General features: G+C 47.7%; 1 protein-coding gene across 2 annotated transcripts in view; it reads right to left on the bottom strand.

Moving 5' to 3' along the window:
- The window catches only part of SHANK2 (SH3 and multiple ankyrin repeat domains 2), a 692308-nt gene that overhangs the window by 635988 nt on the left and 35729 nt on the right, over window positions 1–20591 (bottom strand). The gene's annotated exons all lie outside the window — the stretch shown is intronic.

Below are 20591 nucleotides of genomic sequence, written 5' to 3'. Positions count from 1 at the left end.
TGATTGATATGTTTTGCCCAGAGTTCAAAGATCTCAAACAACTCCCCTGATGTCTTCTATCTTGTCCTTGACAAGAAATGCCTTTGTCCTGCTGGTTTCTCAGGACACGTGGGAGACTCAGTGCCCCCCAGCACTTGGCACGATGCTGGCTTAATCACTGCTTGGGGACTGTGCACTGACTGACCATTCTAGACGTGCCCTCTTCCACATCCCTGGATGCTCCCTGAGCCCTCCTGGGACAGACAGCTGGGTGGGAAGACCCTGTCATCTTCATGTGGTCTGGTCAGTCCTACTCAGGGGGATGGGAAAGAATGTTCTCCCCATCAGTAGGAGCAATTTCCAAAAAAATAATTTCGCCTCTTGCCTGGAGGTGTATTTATTGCTGCCCATAAATGGAAGCACTGACAAAGCAGCATGATATAGTAGAAATCACTGAACCTTGGAGTCTGAGGCCCTGGGTTCAAATCCCACCTTTGATGTTTGATGGCTGTGTGACCTTAGGAAGGACATTGCCCTTTTCTGGTCTCTTTTTCTTCATCAATAAAACAAGGAAAGTGACCTGCTGGCCTCTGGGTCCCCTCAGGGCTCCAGATCTCTGCCCTGTGACGTGTTCTTCCCAGACCACTGGCCAGAATATGGCCCGATGTCACAGAGCATGCCTTGAAGATCAGCTCCTTGCCTTTATTGTCATCGGACGCTGTGTTTCTCAAGGCACCAGGGAGACAGAATGGGGGCATGAGCTCTGAACTTGGGCAGCCGGGGCAGTTCAACCACAGGGTCTGTTATGGCAGGAGCAGGGAGGGGAGTCAAGGCTGCCTGGGTGACCCTGGCTTAGTCTCTTCCTCGATCCCAATGCCCCTTTCCTCCTCTGCCCTTGGAGGTGCCCAGCTATGTGTTCTGAGGACCCTGTCAGCCCAGATCCCGGGGTCCAGGAGAAATGAGGGCTCCCCTACAATTTCACTCCCTTAGCTCTCCCATTCACACAGCAGCTGCTTGGCAGAGTGGGCGCCCGGGCCGTATAATTCACCCAGGGAAGATGAGTGCTCTTAATCCCTAATTAAGATGTGTCGAGCAGGCCTACGGAATTGCTCAGGTTTCCAGAAAATAGCCCCTTAGAACAGCACCACCCACCAAGGCTGGCTACTTAAAGCTGGCCAGGCAAGGTGAATACCAGCCCCCAAGGTCAGCTGACAGTTTAATAAGACATGCCTGAGATAAGGGGTTTCTGCAGGGGGAAATGGGGGACCCCCCCAGCTCCACCCACCCCCCCAGCAGATGAGCCAAGCTGCCTCCTCCCTCTTCTCCCACTAAGTCCCGTCCTGTCTTTAGGAATGTGCAGAGTCTCCATCGAGGGAGGCCCGCCCTAACCCCAGCCTCAGGAGAGTGGGCCCCAACCTTCGGGCTCCCTCCCTCCTCCATGTGGCTTCCTGTGGTTACCAAGGGCCTCGAGCCCATAATGTCCTTGTTCTCCCAGTCACCCAGGCCCCTTTGACCCCCTTTCTGGGTCAAGAAGCAGCCGGGGAGGTAGAGCCTAGGCCAGCGCCACCCAGCTCTGCCCTTGGCTCCAATACACACCCAGAGCCTCCTCGAACAAAACAAGACGCTTGCCCGGTACAGACAAGAACAACTCTTCCTGTGCCCACAGTGTTGTCATGGAGTGTTCACGGAGCTGTGCCCCCCTCAACAATGCCAAGAGGTGACAGGGGGCACGGGTGTGAGCGCCCACTCTCCACTGCAGGGAAGCTGCTCTCCTGTGTCCGGGTGCCATCTCCCACCCCTGGTACAAGTCCTCCCTCTGAGAGCCCTCCCCCAACACACACGGGCACACACACACACACACACACAAACGGGCACACACAAACGGGCACACGCGCTCGAGCATGCTCCCTCCCTCCTCAGTTTTGTGTTTACGTAATCAGCACATAGGCTGTATTTTCCTGGGAAAATGAAAACTCCCTGGGAGCAGGGACTGATTTTTTTTCCCCTTTGGAGCCTTCCTTACCCCCAAGTGCCTGGTATAATAAGAGAAGAGGCACAGTGGATAAAATGCTGGGCTTGGATGAAGCCAGGAGGATCCGAGTTCAAATCCTGCCTCGACATGGACTAGCTTTGGGTGTGACCTTGAATAAGTCACTTAAACATCTATTTACCTCTGTTTCCTCATCTGAAAAGTGGAGAGAATAGCCGCATGTAGTCAGCTAACAGAGCCCTTGCCGGGATTTGAACCACAGTCTCCAGCCTCCCAAGGCCAGAGTCTTTCCCCCACTGAAGATCTCACCCTGCCCTGGTGACAAAGGGGCCGAAGGCTGCTATCGCACCACATTCAGTTCAGGTGCTGGGCTGCTCAACAGACTTGGGGGCCCCTCAGAATGAGGGCCTGGCCAGCACCCCAGAATTCTTGGCACCCCTAACCGATGCGGATGCCATGCTGTCACTTTCTAGCCATAGAACAGCATTTGTTCTTCTGGAGAAAGGGCACAGGTCCCCACTTTGGGCAGGATTGTCCCCTGCATTCGGCTGTGCATGTCCGGCTCAGGATCGAGCGACGAGACAGAGCCAGACCCACGAATGGGACCTTGGGGGATGTGGAGACACAGCGCCCAGCACCAGCTAAGTGACCGTCTCATGACCAGGTGGCTGAGGTCACCTGAACTTCCCAGCTGGAATTCAGACCCTGCCTGACCTGCCCCAGCCCCTCCCCAGGGCAGCGACCCCAATAACTTCATTTTTGTACAGCTTGGCTCCTTCCCGTATAAAATGGAAAAGTTCCCCCTGTGCTCCCTGACCAAGTCCTTCCCAATCCTAAACTCAAAGGAGGATAATTTCCTCACCTTAGGAGAGCCTGACACACTGCCTGCATCAGGGCCCAGCACTGGGGCTGAGAACCATCTACCTCCCCTCCCCTAATTAAGCCAGACTTGGAATCAATTAATGTAGCACCTGGTAACGGCCAGTCTGATTCTCCAGGGAGTCTAGTTAAGAGGTAAGCAGGTGGTGCAGCAGATAGAGCACCGGCTGTGGAATCAGGAGGACTTGAGTTCAAATTTGACCTCAGACACTTGACACTTACTAGCAGTGTGACCCTGGGCAAGTCACTTAACCCCAGTTGCCTCACAAAAAAAAAGGTAAGCACGAATGAGGAGACAGAACACTAGGCCTGGAGTCAGGAGCGCTCATCCCTTACTACCTCCGGTCCCCTAGACAAGCCATTTAACCTCCATCAGCCTCAGTTTTCTCATGGGCAAACCTGGAAGACAAGAGCAATGCACTTGAAGCACCTGCCTTACAGGGCTGATGTCAGGGACAGGCTTTGTTTTAATGGGCTTCAGAAATGCAGCTGTTTCGAGCAAGGTGCTATCACTTCCCAAAAGTGACGCTGGGTTCAAAGGCAGGGGCCTCACAGCCTCTGCGCTTGGTCTCCTGGGATCACGGGCCTTAAAGCTGGAAGGGACCAGAGTGTCCTCATATGTGAAAACAAGAGGGTTGGGCGATCAGCCAATCAATGAACAAGCACTTATCGAGTGCCTGCTGTATGCTGCTTGCTGTAGGACAGGGGGCGTGGCCCAGAGAGGGCCACAGCAGAGCTGGATGCCGAGCCCCCTCCTTAGCCAAGAGGGGGCTTGGCCTACTCCTAGGCCTGCCGCCTGTGGCCAACAGAACAAATTGAACCCTTCCCTCCCGAACTCCGACAGCAGCTGAACCTCCTTCTCCCAGCTAATGGTCAGCCCCAGGTGCTTGTTCCAGTGCAGGAAACCTGGACTGAGCCTCGGATCTCCAGCCAATCCCTTGGGAAGCAGATGAATTCTCCAGGTATGAAGGAATGAACAAAAGAAGGGGGGAGGGCTCTGTTGTTCTGGAATGTCCTACATAACCTAATGTAGGTAGAAACTCAAGTGAGGAGCAAGGAAAGGTAAACAGAAAATTCTTAGGAGGGTAGGCACCCCCAAGAAAGCCCAGTACCTCCACCTTCCTTGGCCATATGCTGGGGCAGCTGGGTCGTGCAATGGACAGGCCATGGAGTCAGGAAGACCTGAGTTCAAATCCAGCCTTAGACTCTTACTAGCTGTGTGACCCTGGGCAAGTCACTTAACCCCTGCTTGCCTCAGTTCCCTCATCTGCAAAAGGGGACAATTATAGCCCCTACCTTCTAGAGTTGTTGTGGGGAGCAAATGAGGGAATATAAAGCCTGACTGGCAGTAAATGCTATATAAACATTAGCTAATATTTCAATTTTTACATTTGACTTTTATCCTCAGCAGGCACCTAGAAGCCCTGGGGGCCATGAGACCCTCCTCCCACCCCAACAACTCTTAGTAACAAGGCAGAAATACAGAGTCGATTGAGATGCAGAGTCCAGCAGGCACTGGTTCTGGCTCTGATAGCAAATCGCAATCTCCACGAGCCTCAGTTTCTTTATCTGTCAAACGAGCTGCAGAAGGAAGTGGCAAACCACTCCAGGATCTCTGCCAAGAAAACGCCAAATGGGGTTGTGAAGACTCACACACTGGACATGCCCAAAATGACTGAAAACAGTGAAAGCACTGAAAAGTTTTTACCTGGACAAAATCTTGGACACTGTTCTAGAAAACAACTAGTTTTGATTAAGAAAACCTAGGATTAGAGCAAAAGGGATTAATGAAGAAAATCTTTGCAGCACAGTTCTCCCATAAAGCTTTGCTAGTCAAGCTGGAAAGACATACCTTATTACTATATATAAAGACAAAGGCTATTTCCCAGATCAATTAGTGATCACAGGACACCAACAGCTTTTAAGAGGGGAAACCCAAGCTATCAGCAACCACATCAAAGATGTCTCCAAATAACTAATAGAGGAGTGCAAATAAGGAGAGAGGGAGTAGGAAAGGAAGGAGGGAGAAGGGAAGGAGGGAGCAGGGAAGGAAAGGGGAGGGAGCAGGTAATGAAGGAGGGAGGGAGCAGGGAAGGAAGGAGGGAGGGAGCTTGAAAGGAAAGGGGAAGGAGCAGGGAGGGAGCAGGGAAGGAAGCAGGGAGGGAGCAGGAAAGGAAAAGGGAGGGAGCAGGAAAGGAAAGGAGAGGGAGCAGGAAAGGAAAGGAGAGGGAGCAGGAAAGGAAAGGGGAGGGAGCTGGGAAGGAAGCAGGGAAGGGAGCAGGGAAGGAAGGAAGGAGGGAGCAGAGAAGGAAAAGGGAGGGAGCAGCAAAGGAAGCAGGGAAGGAAAGGGGAGGTAGCAGGGAAGGAGGGAGGGAGCAGGGAAGGAAAGGGGAGGGAGCAGGGAAGGAAAGGGGAGGGAGCAGAGAAGGAAAGGAGAGGGAGCAGGGAAGGAAAGGAGAGGGAGCAGAGAAGGAAAGGAAAGGGAGCAAGGAAGGGAGACAATCTCTTTGAAAAACCAGGTTTTTGTCCACAAGTTCACGCAGTTTGGTGACTAACTGTTGGCTATTTGAAGATTTGGTCCAGAGATAAACATAAAATCCTACACATGGGCTCGGGAAATCCAGTTTCACCAGAGAGGGGAAGCATAGCCAACCAGGAGTTTGTCTGAAAAAGATCTGGGCATTTTTAGTGAACTCCAGGGTTTAAAGGAGTCAGCACTGGGGTTTGGCAGCCAGAATAAAATAATCAGGATCATGAGAAGACAGAGAGAGACTGATCTTGGCCCTCACTGAGAGAGGCATGGATCCCTGGAAGATCTCACCATCCTCTGCCCTGTTCAGACCACACCTGGAACATCATGGTCAGTTCTAGGAACCACGAGCTTCAGAAAGATGTTGATGAGGTAGGAGAGCTTTCAGGAGAGGAAACAGGTTGGTGAGACTCTGGGAGCCCATACCTACCATATGCGGACGTGGGAAGGACCAGGGAAGATTTCATGGGGAAGAGAACACTCTGGGGTGGTAAGGGGGGATAGGATAACTACCCACAAATGGCCGACATGTGCAAGAGTTCCACTTGGCCCCCAAGGATGGAAGGAGAAGGTATGGATGAATGCTGAAAATGAGACTGATTTGGAATTGATATTAGGGGAAACTTCACAATCTTGTTGTTGAGTCATTTTTCAGTCACATCCAACTCCCCATGACCCCATTTGGGGTTTTCCCGAGGGGTTTTGTGAGTGAGATTCTCCCCAATCCTTAGAGATAAGTGATTTAACTATGGTAATAATCAGTATTTAGACTAAAGATTGTTATTTAATTTGTTTAGATATTCCTTAGTAGCTTAAGCAAATTATAATAGAATAAGTAAGACAGATATTAGTAGAATTTAAGTCCATGCTATATGGTAGATTGATGCAGAAACCACATAATTGAAGCCATTAAATGTAATCCCCTGTGGTTAGGTATCTGCCAATCAGCTTAAAGGTCAAATACTAAAAATAGTCACTCTGGACCAATCAGAATTTGAGAAAAGCCATCATTAAATGGAAGTTAGTGGTTTCCAACAGCTGCGATCAAAAGAAATTATAGTGGGATTAAGCAGTTAATACTTTTGCACTATGGTGGATCCACTAGTTGGATTACATAATTTTGAAAAAGCCTGAGGTTTCCAATATTCAATGAGAATTTGTTGTACATACATCACTTGAATTGTGTAGTGTAAATGGTGTTTCTGGGAGGGGTTTGTCTAAAATCTGAGTCTAAAAGCAGCTGAGTGACACTACTCAAGGTATTCAGGGCCTAGAGCTGAGACCGACTTCATTCTGAGATAGACCCTCTCTCAGTAAACCTATTTTCTACAGCTTGGAGATTTGGCTGTTTCTTTTTCTTTGTTGGGTTTAGAAATTTTTGAGACAGTTTGCCATTCTCTTCTTCAATTCATTTTATAGATGAGGAAAGAGGAAAGTGAGGCAAATAGGGTGAAGTGACTTGTCCAGGTTCACACAGATAGGAAGTATCTGAGGTCAGATTTGAACTCAGGTCTTCCTGACTCTGGGCCCAGCACCACCACCTGTCTGACTCGCAGTCATGAGAATTATCCAAAAGTGGAAGGGCCTGGACCAGAAGTAGTGAGTTCTCCTTGGCTGGGTGTGGCTGGATGGCCCCAGAGGGTGTGTGGTGCCAGGGATTCTTTGCACCTTCCACCAAGGCTTTCTGGGGCCAACCACACCCACCTTTGTCATCACAATCAATGAGCATTTATTAAGTGCCTACTATGTGCCAGGCACTATGCTAAGTGCTGGAGATGAAGAGAAAGGCAAGCAGGGTGACCAGCCTCATAGGGCTCACATTGTAAAGGGGGGGACAACACAAAAACCCTGGAATACACACAGTATAAACGGGAGGTAATCTCAGAGGTGGGAGGACTGGGAAAGGTCTCCTCCAGGGAGCAAGGGCACTGGGGGCTGAGGGGACAAGAGAGCATTCTAGCCCACTCCTCCGCTGAAGCGGGCATAGGCTTGCAGACAGCGTTATCTCCAGTCCTGTTTCTGTTTTCTGGAACAAACACTCGGACCCCCTTCAAGTGATCCATGTGTGGCCTGATCTCAAAGCCTCTTCCCTCACTGGCCGCTTCCCAGCATCCTTTCTAAAACAGGGCCCCAAGAACAGAACGATCGCCCCAAGTGTTCTCTGGTCAAGGGTTGGGGGGAACAGCAAAACTCTGACCCCTCTCCTCATTCTGGATAAATGAGGTTTCTCTCCATGCAGGCCAGCGTGGCACAGGTTTTTCCAGCTGCCGGGCCAGGCCTCTGACTCATACTGAGCTTAGAACCCAATAAACATCTGTCTGTCTAGCTTCACCTACCCCAGTTTTTCTTGAGAAACTGATTTTCTGAATGCAGAGCTGAGGTTCTACATTGATCTCCTTTGCTGCCCATCTCATTAGATGCAGCCTAAGGTCCTAGACTGCTGAGACCTTTGGCCTCGGAGCTCTGCTCAGCTCCTGCTCACCTCCCCTGGGGCTTTATGGCTTTGTCACTTGACCTCTGCTTTCTCCATCTCCCCCCATTCCTGTTTTTATGGAAGCACAAGAAAGAAAATGATCCTGTGAGAAAAGCAATGGGACACACTCATTCTTCCTGCCTTCATTCCATTATTTATTCCAGGCACCTGGTTCATCTGCCCTGCTCCGTACAAATCAATGCTTCACTCACTCATACTATGTCTGAGTCTAGATTCTCAGGTGAAATGATGGGGGCGGGGGAAGAAGGAGGAGGAGGGAATAGTATTCCGAGTCTTTAGATTAGATTAAAAAATCTAGAAGAGGAAATGAGAGAAGCCTCTGGATGAGCAAACCCCCAAACAAGTGAACACAGCAGCTCAGTACTCAGTCCAGGTGGGGAAACTCAGAGGGTAAGGACTCTGGAAAAACTAGAAGTTAGGCAGAAATTAGGTGCAGGCCAGCACCATACACCATACAACACAGTAAGTTCCAAATAGAAGAGTCACCTAAACACAAAAGATCCCATCCCAATGATAATAGCAAAGGGTAGAAGGAGGTAACATTCATGGCCTCAGGGAAAGTTCAGTATCTGGCATATAGGTCCACTTAAGGACTGGGTGAGAGACTGGCAGTGCCTCAGAGAGAGCAGCGGTCTGGCACTAATTGGTCTGGGAGCAGAAACAGACGAGGAAGCCCCTCACTCCTCCTTCACCCCTTCGCTGCTCAGGACCCAAATGCTCAGAGACTTGCTGGGACACAAAGTAGACGTGGACCCAGGCTCCTGAGTTGTTGGGCAAGTAGGCCTTTCCCGGCTCAAAAGGCTTTGGGAAAGGTCCTGGCAGGGAGAGGCCCATCTGAGCATCAGCTCAGTTGAATTCAGAGTCTCAACCCAGAACAGGAAAGGATCATTTGAGCCCAAGCAGCTCTTCAAGACCATGTCAGGTATCATAGCTGGCTGATGAGAGGGACCTTAGAGGTTACTGAGTCCAACCTCCTTCACTTTACAAATGAGGAAACTGAGGCTCAGAGAGGCCATTCACGGGCCATTTGAGCTATTGCGTGTCTTAGGTAGCATTCAGACTTAGAAATTCCTGAGAGCCAAGTCTGAGGCTCTCTCCAATACACCCCTAGCTGTCTTTTACTAGTCACGAAGGGCTGCAATCTGCAGAATGAAGGCCACAATGACACATCACTGGAAGCTCAATTTTAACAGAGATAAGAAGTGACTCAGAGGTTACCAAAGAAAAAAGAGGGAAACAGAGGGAAACTGAGCATTCACACTCAACCCCAGCAGGGATTTTTCAAGGAAAGCAAGGGACTCACCCATGGTTACCCACATAACAGCCATCGATAACCGCTCATTGATCTCATTGATTTTGAGATGAGACTGAGAATGAGATGGAAGATTTAACGGAGTCATTAGTCAACAAATGTCAGGGATGGATTTTTTTCTTTGGAAGCCAAGAATTGTAGTAATTAGAGTTGGACTGGCCAGAGCTCAGTCTGGGAAACACTGGAGAGGACACGTACTCTGCAGTCACAGAGCCTGAGTTAAAATTCTGCCTCTGTTCCTTATGTGAACTTCCTGGAACTCAGTTTCCTCTGGGGTGCCTTCCAGCCTGAACTCGAAGTTCCTAATTCTCTCATTTTATGGAGGAGGAAACTAAGGCCCAAGGAAGGGACAGGACCTGCCTGAATCCCATTCTGTCCAAAGCACTCAACTAGAACCTGTGCTGACCATGCCCAGCTTACTGTGATTCAATGTTTAACAACAAACAAAAAGGTTTCCTTTTAAAAATCAAAGTCAACAGCTCTGAGGTCCGCCCTCCGAGGGGCCAAGATGATAAGCTGGGGCAGCCCATCAGGAAGCCAGGCCATCTTCCAAAATACAAGTAAAGAAGACAACTTATCTTTCTCACCCTACAGTGGCTTGCAGAAGCAAAGCCAAAAATCTTTTTGAAAAGAATGCCACACTGATTTTCCAGTTTTCTGGCGTGGGTGTGACTATAGTCAGGGCAGATCAGGAAGGACAAACCCAGAAGCTGTCAGAATGAGTGGAAAGACTCATGAAGTCATGAACTGTGTGTGTGTGTGGGGGGGGTGCGGGGGATGGAGGGGGTGTTGTGCATCAGCCAAATTATTCAAGGAAACAGTAAGGAATTCTGCAAGAAAAGTCTCTAAACCGTTCCTGCCTTTTGCCCCAAAGATCCCACTACTGAATACCAAGGACATCAAAACCATAAAGAAAGGTCCCATTACATACAAAAATATTCACGAGATCACTTTGATAGTAGCAAAGATCTAGAAGCGCAGTGGGTGTCTGTCGATGGGGGGATCACTAAAAGCCTGTTATAGACGGATTAGCGAAGGAAAGAATGTGAGGAGCAGAAGAAAGGAATATGAAGAACTCGGAGAAATATGGAAGACCTATATGATCTTAGGGAAGAAGCTTGGGAAATGGAGACTTAAATTTGAAGACAGAGAACTCCTTTCAGGGTCTTTCAGTTAAGATCCACTCATCCCGTTCAATTCAGCACAGAATCCTCTGGCTCTTTCGGGGTCACCTGACTGTCTCAGGGTCACCTGGCTTTCTCGGGGTCACCTGGCTCTCTCAGGGTCACCTGGCTGTCTCAGGGTCACCTGGCTTTCTCGGGGTCACCTGGCTCTCTCGGGGTCACCTGACTGTCTCAGGGTCACCTGGCTTTCTCGGGGTCACCTGGCTCTCTCGGGGTCACCTGGCTCTCTCGGGGTCACCTGGCTCTCAATATGCCCTGGCTCTCTCGGGGTCACCTGGCGCTCTCTTCATGCCTGCTGCCCACAGTGGAGTCCTAACGTGGCACAGTGTCTTGCTGGGTGCACAGAAAGCTCATCAGCCAGGAAGTCTGACACTAAGAGGGTAGGGGCCACAGGCTAGAGCAGCACAAACCAATGGCTTCATGTCCTGAAGTGGAGCTTCCTCTCCTGAGCTGGAGGCATCGGTCTTCCCGGGGTCAGGGCTTCACAGCCTGGGAGGGGCCGGTGGTTCACCCTCTGTTTACAGCCACTTGAAGGGGACAGGCTGGAAGCTCGTCTCGACCTGTCAATCTGCCTGTCCCCTGATGGGCTGGGACCCAGACTCACTGTCCGTCAGTGAGCAGCTGCTGAGACCAGCCTTGGAGCCCAGCCCCCTCACGTCGCTGGGACCCGCCTGCTCAGATATCAGGCCCCGCACCTGAAGGTCAGGGACCCTTCCAGGAAGCTGAGTTTGCTCAGCGGCAGCACTTGGGCCCGGGGATGCAGAGCCCCGTGTGTCCCCAAACAACAAATGAGTGGGAAGAGTTTGCTTTTCCTCATTCCTTCAGGCCTAAATCTGAGTCAGATGATTCCCATTCTTCCTCCTCACTAAGCAGACCCTGGATTTGGGGCCAGACCCTGGCTCTGGCACCTCCTAGCCCTTTCCCCCTTTCCAGGCCTGTTTCCTATTTTAAAAATAAAGGATAATGATTGATGACTCCTAACATTCCTTGTAGCTCTCAATTCTATTTTTTTTAAGCTATTTAAGCCAGTCCTGTTGGGCAAAGTACCAGGAAGCTGTGGGAGGTGCAGTTAGAGAGGACTGAGAAAGCCGGCTGGGACTACCAAGGATCCTGGGGGGGGGGGGGGGTTGGAAGAAAAACAAACAAGGACATTTGCTGGTAGGTAGGATCCATAACTGAGGCAGGCCCACAGTCTTGTAGGCACCAAGAGTCATGAATAATCTGTAGGTTTCAGTCCTGAGACCAAGGCTTGGATATGATATGGGGATCATCTTTTCTGGGACCCTAGGAATCTTCCGGGGTGGGGTGGGGGGCCTCCTGCTAGAGAGGAACCTAACCTGAGAGGGAGAGTATGGGAGCTTTTTTCCTTCAGAGATTCAGATTAAGCCAGAACAGAAGCCTCTGGTGTTCTTGATGGCGCGGGACAAGGACTGCAGCCCCATTTCCGTCCCTTGAGTAATGCCAGGTAAGGCACTCTCTGGGCCTCAGTTTTCCCTCCTATAAAGTGAAGAGATGGGACTGGGTGACTTGCAAGGTCCTTTCTAGCTTTAATCTGTGGTCCTCTTAGTTAACACAAGGAAGGCACAAGTAGCCCGTGGACAAGGCGCTTCTCCCACTTTGGAGCCTGTAGCGACCTCAGAGGTCTGTGGTCAGCTGCCATCTTCCGTTTTAGAGATCAGGAAACTGAGGCCCAATTTCACCTCAGGTCCTCGGCCCCCAAAACCAGAACTCTCCCCCTGCCCTGGGCAGCCTCAGGGGAAAAATCACTTTCAGATAAATCCTAAGAAGAGGCGTTTATTTAGACCAAATCAGAGCCCTACAGTCTGTGCTTCTGTGATCCCTGGCACATGCTGGGAGAAGGGAAGGAGAGGGCTAAGCAATGCACCTCTGGGAGGGAGGCAGGGAAGCCCTGCCGGAAGGTGCCTCCCCAGCCCTACCCCCATTTTATTTCATGTTTTAGCAGTTAGCTTTTCTTTTTAACGCTAAATTGTCGTGCCCCAAGGTAACCCTCGCCTTCCTTAGAGGCCAATAGCTTGAAATGTCTATTACAGAAGCTGTCCAGAAAGCCCCAGGATTCGCTGCAGAAGTGGGGAGGGACGTCAACCCTGCTTCAGCGGCTTTGGACAAGTCACCTAACTTCCTGTGCTCCCCCACCCCCCAGTTCTGCCTTTTAGAAGGTTTAACTTTCTCCCAAGCTCACCTCAGGCGTCCCCCACCTTTCCTGCTGTTCTCAGCCCTTCCTGCCCTACCTCTCCCAAATACACAGTATTTACTTGGTTGTTTCCGAGCCCCAGCCTCAGCACTAAGCAAATTCCCTGGAGGCAGAGGCTCCTTTTTCTTTTCTTTTCTTTTCTTTTTTTTTTAAAACAAACTCTTGTCTTTCCGCTAGTTCAGAATAGGTGCTTAATGGACACGTGCCAAATTCCAGTGGAGGGTTAGTAAGTACCTAGGGTTCCTTCCAGAGCCCTGGGTAGACCTGGAGATGTAACAAAGCTGAGGGAGCCAGGGTCCGGGCCCAGGCTCCCTGCACTTCACCAACACCAGCACCAGGAGTTTCTGCTGTATGTTCAGGAGCTGGGCGTCTAGGCTACTTCCCTGGGTCTCAGCACAACCCAGTCCTCAGACAGGAACCTTAGGCTTTGTCTGGGCACTCTGGCTCAGACAGCTGGGCAGATTTACTGCACTCTTTACCTGTGTTCTCCTTTTCAAATGTAAGCTGCCTGAGGCCAGTCACTGTCTTGCTCCCTAAAGGAAGTACCTAACAAATGCACGATCTGTCCCTTGACCTATCTAGCCCTGCTTCAGGTTCCCCAGGGGGACTTAGTCTCCCCAGCAGTGAGTGGGAGGTAGGGGTGGGGGTAGGGGCATGGGTAACTTTGTGTGCTGATATACACAGCTGAAGAGCCAGCCTGGGAAGCAGGAACTTGGCAGTTTGGAAGATCTGGAAAGGGCACTGGCCCAGCAAGGGGGCCAGAAATGGTGTCCAGATGCTCAGACTGGCCTTGGGCTGCTCTCTCAGCCTCTCAGCCTCCCGCTTTCTAGCCCCAGGCGCACAGCTAGCACTTTCCTTTCCTTTGTAAATTAAGGATTTTCTTGTACTGGGTTGGCTTTAACCATGAAACCAGTAGGGATGAATCAAATGGTGTGAAGCTTTCCTCACAGTGAGGGAGACTATCCTGCAGAGCCACTTTGCTGAAAGTTTAATTAACTGGAGACAAAAATGTCCTTGGCCTTGGCCCAAAGTAGGCGCTAGAGAATCAGTCACCAAACAGAAAAGTGGGAAAGACCACCAGTGATCTGCTCTAGCTTTTGAAATGCCAGTCAAGAACAGCACAAAATGGTGGGCTCTGACAGGGAGTTCAAAGTCTTCCTAAGAGCTTGGAGTTGGGGGGAGGGGAACAGCTCTCTGTGGATAGGGACTTACCTGGAAACCTTAAAAAGGCCCACAAATAGGGGCTGTTAATTTAATTTAAAAAGTGATAGCAGGACATAGGGGAGAGAGAGCTGGCCTTGGACTGAGCAGGACCTGGATTTGAGTCCCACCCCTGACATGCACTGGCTGGGTGACCTTGGACTTAGGCTCTCAGTGTTCCAGACATATCTGTCTCTGTCTCTATATGTCTGTCTGTCTGTCTCTCCTCTCTCTGTCTGTCTCTGTCTCTCTCATAAATATTATTTTTATTTTTGAAATTACATGTAAACATAGTTTTCAACATTCATTTTTTACAAGATTTTGAGTTCCAAATTTTTCTCCCTCTTTCCCTTCCTTCTTACTTCCCCAAGATAGCAATCAACCTGATATATATATATATATATATACAATCCTGTTAAACATATTTCCACATTAGTAATGTTGTGAAAGCAGAATCAGAGCAAAAGGGGAAAATCACGAAAAAGAAAACAGAACAAAACAAAAAATTGTCAAAACGGTATGCATTCAGACTCCATAGTTCTTTTTCTCAATATGGAGAGCATTTTCTACCATAAATCTTTTGGCATTGTCTTGGATCATTGTATTGCTGAGAAGAGGTAAGTTGATCATCACAAAATGTTGTTGATACTGTATACAGTGTTCTCTTGGCTCTGCTAACTTCACTGGGCATCAGTTCATGTAAGTCCAGGTTTTTCTGAAATCCACATGCTCATCATTTCTTACATCACAATAGTATTCCATTACATTCATATACCACAGCTTGTTCAGCCATTCCCCAACTGATGGACATCCCCTCAATTTCCAATTCTTTGCTACCACAAAAAGAGCAGCTATAAATATTTTTGTACATGTGGGTCCTTTTCCCTTTTTTATGATCTCTTTGAGATATAGCCCTAGTAAGAGTATTGCTGGGTCAAAGGGTATGCACATTTTTATAGCCTTTTGGACTTGGTTTCAAATTGCTTTCCAGAATGGTTGGATCAGTTCACAGATCCACCAACAGTGTATTAGTATTCCAATTTTCCCATATCTTCTCCAACATATATCATTTTCCTTTTTTGTCACCTTAGCCCATCTGATAAGTATGAGATGGTACCTCAGAGTAGTTTCAATTTGCTTTTCTCTAATGAATAGTGATTTAGAGCATTTTTTTCATATGACTATAGATAGTTTTGATTTCTTTACCTGAAAACTGCCTGTTTTTATCATTTGACCATTTATCAATTAGGGAATGACTAGTGCTCATAAATTTGACTCAGTTCTCTATTTGAGAAATGGAACCTTTCTAAGAAACTTTAGCTATAAAAATTGTTTCCCAGCTTTCTGCTTTCCTTCTAATCTTGGTTGCATTGATTTTGTTTCTGCAAAACCTTTTTAATTTAATGCAATCAAAATTATCCATTTTGCATTCCATAATTTTGCATCCCACAATTCCATCTTTAGTTAGAAATTCTTCCCCTCTCCATAGATCTGACAGGTAAACTATTCCTTGCTCTCCTAATTTATTTATGGTATCACCCTTTATGTCTAAACCGTGTACCTATTTTGACTTTATCTTAGTATATGGTATGAGATGTTGGTCTATACCTAGTTTGTGCCATATTATTCTCCAGTCTTCCCAACAGTTTGTGTGTGTGTGTGTGTGTGTGTGTGTGTGAGTGAGTGAGTGTTTCAATCAAATAATGAGTTCTTATCCCAGAAACTGGAGTCTTTGGCTTTATCAAACAGTAGATTTACTACTGTGTCTTGTGTACCTAATCAATTCCACTGATTCACCACTCTATTTCTTAGCCAGTACCAAATATTTTTGGTAAGTGCTGTTTTATAATAGTTTTAGATCTATATGGCTAGACCACCTTCCTTTGCACTTTTTCATTAACTCCCTTGATATACTTGACCTTTTGTTCTTCCAGATGAATATCTTTCTAGCTCTATAAAATATTTTTGGTAGTTAGATATGGCACAGAATAAGTAAATTAATTTAGGTAGAATTATTGTTTTTATTATATTAACTGAGCCTACCAATGAGCAATTGATATTTTTCCAGTTGTTTAAATCTGACTTTATTTGTATGAAAAGTATTTTGTAATTTTGTTCATAGAGTTCCCAGGTTTGTCTTAGCAGGTAGATTCTCAAATATTTTATATGATGTACAGTTATTTTAAATGGAAATTCTCTTTCTCTCTTGCTGCTGGGCTTTGTTGGTTATATATAGAAATTCTGATGACTTATGTGAGTTTATTTTATATCCTGCAACTTTGCTATAGTTGTTATTTCAAGTAGTTTTTTAATTGATTCTCTTGGATTCTTTAAGTATACCACCATATCATCTGCAAAGAATGATAGTTTTGTTTCCTCACTGCCTATTGTAATTCCTTCAATGTCTTCTTTTCTTATCACTAGAGCTAACATTTCCAGTTCAATATTGCACAATAGAGGTGATAATGGGCATCCTTCTTTCACCTCTGATTTTTCTGAGAAGGCTTCTAGCTTATCCCGATTGCAGATAATACTTGCTGATGGTTTTAGATAGATGCTATTTGTCATTTCAAGGAAAGCTCCATTTCTTCCTATACTCTCTAATGGTTTTTCAAAGGAATGGGTGCTGTATTTTGTCAAAAGCTTTATCTGCATTTATTGAGATAATCATATGATTTCTGTTGGTTTTGTTATTGATATGGTCAATTATGCTGATAGTTTTCCTATGGAACCAGCCCTGCATTTCTGGTATAAATCCCATCTGGTCATAGTATATCATCTGTAATCTCTTTACTAACATTTTATTTAAATTCTTTTGCATCAATATTCATTAGGAAAATTGATCTATAATTTTCTTTCTTTGTCTTAGCTCTTCTTGTTTCCAGACACCTCTTAAAACCTATAAGTCTTAGCTTCATTGGTAGAAGGAGTTTTCTCTGGGAAGTTCCTGGTACCTTATTGATCAGAGATTTGGAAACTGGTAAACAAACCACAATGCTTCAATGGACTTGGAATTTTCCCTTATGGGACCACAGGGCCTTTTTTCTTTCCTCTATCCCATCATGGTCCCTTCCTTACAGGCCAAAGTGCGATGTTGGTCTTTCAGTGCTTTGGCAAAAGATTGTATTTTGAACATCAGAGGAGAGCAAAACACAAGGAAGGATTGTCCCACACCACACAATGTAAATTATCTCTGAACACGACTGTTTTTTGTCCTCAGTAACACCATGCAATCCCTCTTGTTGACTTGGGCTGAATTCCAGTGCTGGGGTGGTGACATTTTGTTTAGATTTTCTGTCAGGTTTTTTCCCCTTCTTTTAATCCCCAGGTTGTTACATTCTTCAGGTTGCTTGCTTTACTCAGCCCTCACCATCTGTCATCATCCGTCTCATGCATCCCCTTCTACCCACTCAAAGAGCCATTCCCCTTCCTTTAAGGACATGGTATAGCCAACAGGCAACAAGCATTTATTAAGCTCCTACTGGGTACCAGACACTAAGTGCTTGGGATACAAAGAAAGGCAAAAGATAGTCCCTGCCCTCAAGGAGCTCTGTGTCTAATAGAGAAAACAACATACAAATAATTATGGGCAAACGAGCTAGAGACAAGATAAACTGGCACTTATCAAAAAAAAAAGGAAGTCATAAGCATTGAGGGGGAAGTGGACAGGCTTCTGTCTTAGAGAAAGGGTTCTGGCTCTGGAACAAGAAGCCTCTGTTCCACTTCCACCAGCCACACTTCCTCCCTGTACAACCTTGGGTGTGCTGCTCAATCTCAGTTTCCTCATCTACAAAATGAGGCTTCTAAGGCTTTCCAGCTCTAGAGTTAAAATCGTATGACATCATTCCTGCAGTGTTTATATAAGAGCCTCCTAAGTGGTTTTCCTTCCTCCAGTGTCTTCTCTCTCCAACTATCCCACACACAGCAGCCAAAATAAGGTATGTTACTCACTCCCCAGCTCAATAATCTTCAGCAGCTCCCTATTACCTCAGCTTGGCATTTAAAGTGGCTTGTCATTTGACTCCAAGCCTGCCTTTGTAAACATGGCTTCCCTTCATATACCTGGCATTCCAGGCAAATCAACCCACTTGATACCCCCCCCTCCAAAACCTGGTCCTCCATCTCTAACCCCCAGTTTTCTTTCCCACCTGCTTTTCTTAGCTTCTGCTATTATCCATATTCCACCGAGCCTTGGCCACCCACCACCCTGAGAATGAGCAGTTTCCCTCTCTTCTCCCTCCTCTCTCAAACATGACGTTGACAGTAGCCAAACACCTGATAATTAGCAGCACAAGAGAAAGTCTGAAGGGGGAGGGGAGGAGGTCTGGGGAATCAGCAAAACCGGAATTGGCCCAACACCTTGAGCTGTGCTATGAACAAATACCCCGATCTGGCAAAGGCCCAAAGACGGTATTTTCATCTAAGTGTGTGTCTGTCTCTCCCTGCTGATGCCAAGGAAACCTGAAATCACCAAGCGCCTGAACTACTTTGAAGATTCTGCTGAAATGTACGTCCAACATTTGACTTTGGTATTGGTTTGGTTTGGGTCCAGAAGCAGGGTTAAACTACTTCATAGACAGACAGAGAGAGATGTCTGGGATGGGAAAAGGAGGATCAAGGAAGCTGGCTTCTCCTGCCTTTGTTGGGAAACAGGGAGGTGGAGCCACAATACAGAGTGCTAAGCCTAGAGTCAAGTGGACCGGAGTTCAACTCCAGCCTAGTGAAGTCATTGAACCTCATCAGCCTCAGTTTCCCCAACTGTAAAGTGGGGATAGCAATAGCACCCACCTCTCAGGGTTATTGCTTTGCAAACCTTAAAGCACCATCGTAAACACTAGCTATTGCTACCTGTCCCTCAAACACACACTGGGCTCTCCTGCCTCCCAGTCTTTGCTCACACTTTTCCCTAAGCCTTCTTTGCTTGTTGAGTGTCTGAATCCAGTTCATGCACCACTTCTTCCAAGAAGCCTTCCCTGATGTCCTACTCAGCAAGAGCTTTCCACCTTGAAACTCTCTTTGTACCCAAGTTTGCCAGTTGTCTGTCTTGATGCCTTAACCCCTTACTAACTTGCGAGCTTCCAGCCAGTGGTGACAGGTCAGAGCCCAACCTCATCTCTACCTAGCCAATAACAAGGCTCTGCATGCTACACCCCTATCAGAGAAGCTGAAAAGGAAGTCCAATGAGCCATTTGCTCTGTAAAGGCAGCCTCCATCCTGGACCACAGAGCACTCCTTTGAAGTCTCTAAGAAGTCCCACCCTGCCCGGAAGGGATCCCTTTGGATTCACTAAAATTCTGGTTGTTTGGCATTCTGAATGGATCCCAACCCAACTGAACCATGCTTTCCTGAGTCACTACAAGCAGTCAGAGACCCTTCAGAGAACTGGGCAGTGGGGGGCAGGAAGAGGGAGTCAAAGGACCTGGCTTTGAATGTCAGCTCAGCCACTTACTCCCTGTGGAACCTTGAAGAAGTGACGACCTCCCTGAGTCTCAGTTTCCTCATCTGTAAAATGGGGAGTTGGACTAGCTGATTACTAAGCCCTCCTAGGCAAAGCTCCACACACTACAGAACAGTCCTGCCTCTGAGCTCCAGCCCCATGTCCTGGGCTGTCTAGTCCACCCTTCAGAGTGGAAGCATCTCAAATGCAGCACGTCCCAAACAGAGCTCGTACTCTCTTCCAATGTCTGTGGAGAACACCACTATCCCTTCCAATATCCCAATTTACAACCTCAATCTCTTTATTTTCCACCATCACTTCACATTCCCCATAACCAACCAGCCTCCAGGTTCTGTTCTTTGTACCTCCAAAACATCTCTCATAGCTGTGCACCCTTCTCTCCACTCAGACAGCCAAAACCCAAGTGATGGCCTCCATCATCTCTTGCCTTGATTATTGATCAAGAACTTCCTCATTTGGTCTCCTTGCCCCAAGTTTCTCCCCACTCCAGTCCATCCTTTACTCAGTTGCTGAAATAATTTTCCTTAAGGGAAGGTCTGCCCATGCCACTCCCCAACCCCAGAAACTCCAGGGGCTGCCAATTGCTTCTAGGATCAAGCACTCAGTTCCTGAAAGTTCTTCAGAAGCTGCTGCTTCCCTCCTTCCATTGCTCTGAGACCCTTCATGCACTCTACAATTCAGTGGCTCCTCTCACACAACCCTCCATCCATCTCCCATTTACATGCCTTTGCACATTTGTTCTTGGCCGTCCCCCACACACTCCCTCTCCTCCCCCGCCTTTTAGAATCCTTGGATTCCTTCAAATCTCAGCTCAAAGGCCAGTCGCCTTCTTCGGGAAGCCTGTCTTGGTCCTCTCACTCAATAGCCTTGATAAGGCTCACTTTGATTTCCTGTGTGTGCACTGCGGGCATGATGATACAGGCTCATTCTCTCTTCCCCAAGAGAATAGAAACTCCTTGAGGCAGACTCTGTGTGCCTTTTCTCCGTATCTTCAGCACTTAGCCGTGTCTAGCACACAGGATGCACCCAATGAATGCTTCTTGGGTCTACAACATCAATAGAGAATGCAGAGGTATCATGCTGATGTGGAAAGAACTGGGGTTCTGATCTCACCTCAGATACTGGGCAATGTTGTTTGTCCCTTATTCTTGAAGAGGACTGTGGTAAAAAGTTTTAACAGTCGGTTAAATAATGGAGAGACGCCAGTTTTTCAAGGACCACCCTTTTGGGGAGGAGACCAACGGCATGAGCTACGCACGCCAGTCCCCCTGCTGCGCACGTCAGACTGCCTGCTAGCACTCCACTTCCAGGGTGCGAGCTTAAAAGGCAAGGAGAGAACGGAAGTGGGGACTT

Source organism: Dromiciops gliroides, chromosome 6, assembly GCF_019393635.1.
Source record: "Dromiciops gliroides isolate mDroGli1 chromosome 6, mDroGli1.pri, whole genome shotgun sequence".
NCBI classification, from domain to species: Eukaryota; Metazoa; Chordata; class Mammalia; order Microbiotheria; family Microbiotheriidae; genus Dromiciops; species Dromiciops gliroides.
Note: the sequence above shows the minus strand (reverse complement) of the source record. Positions and strands in the feature narration are given on the sequence as shown.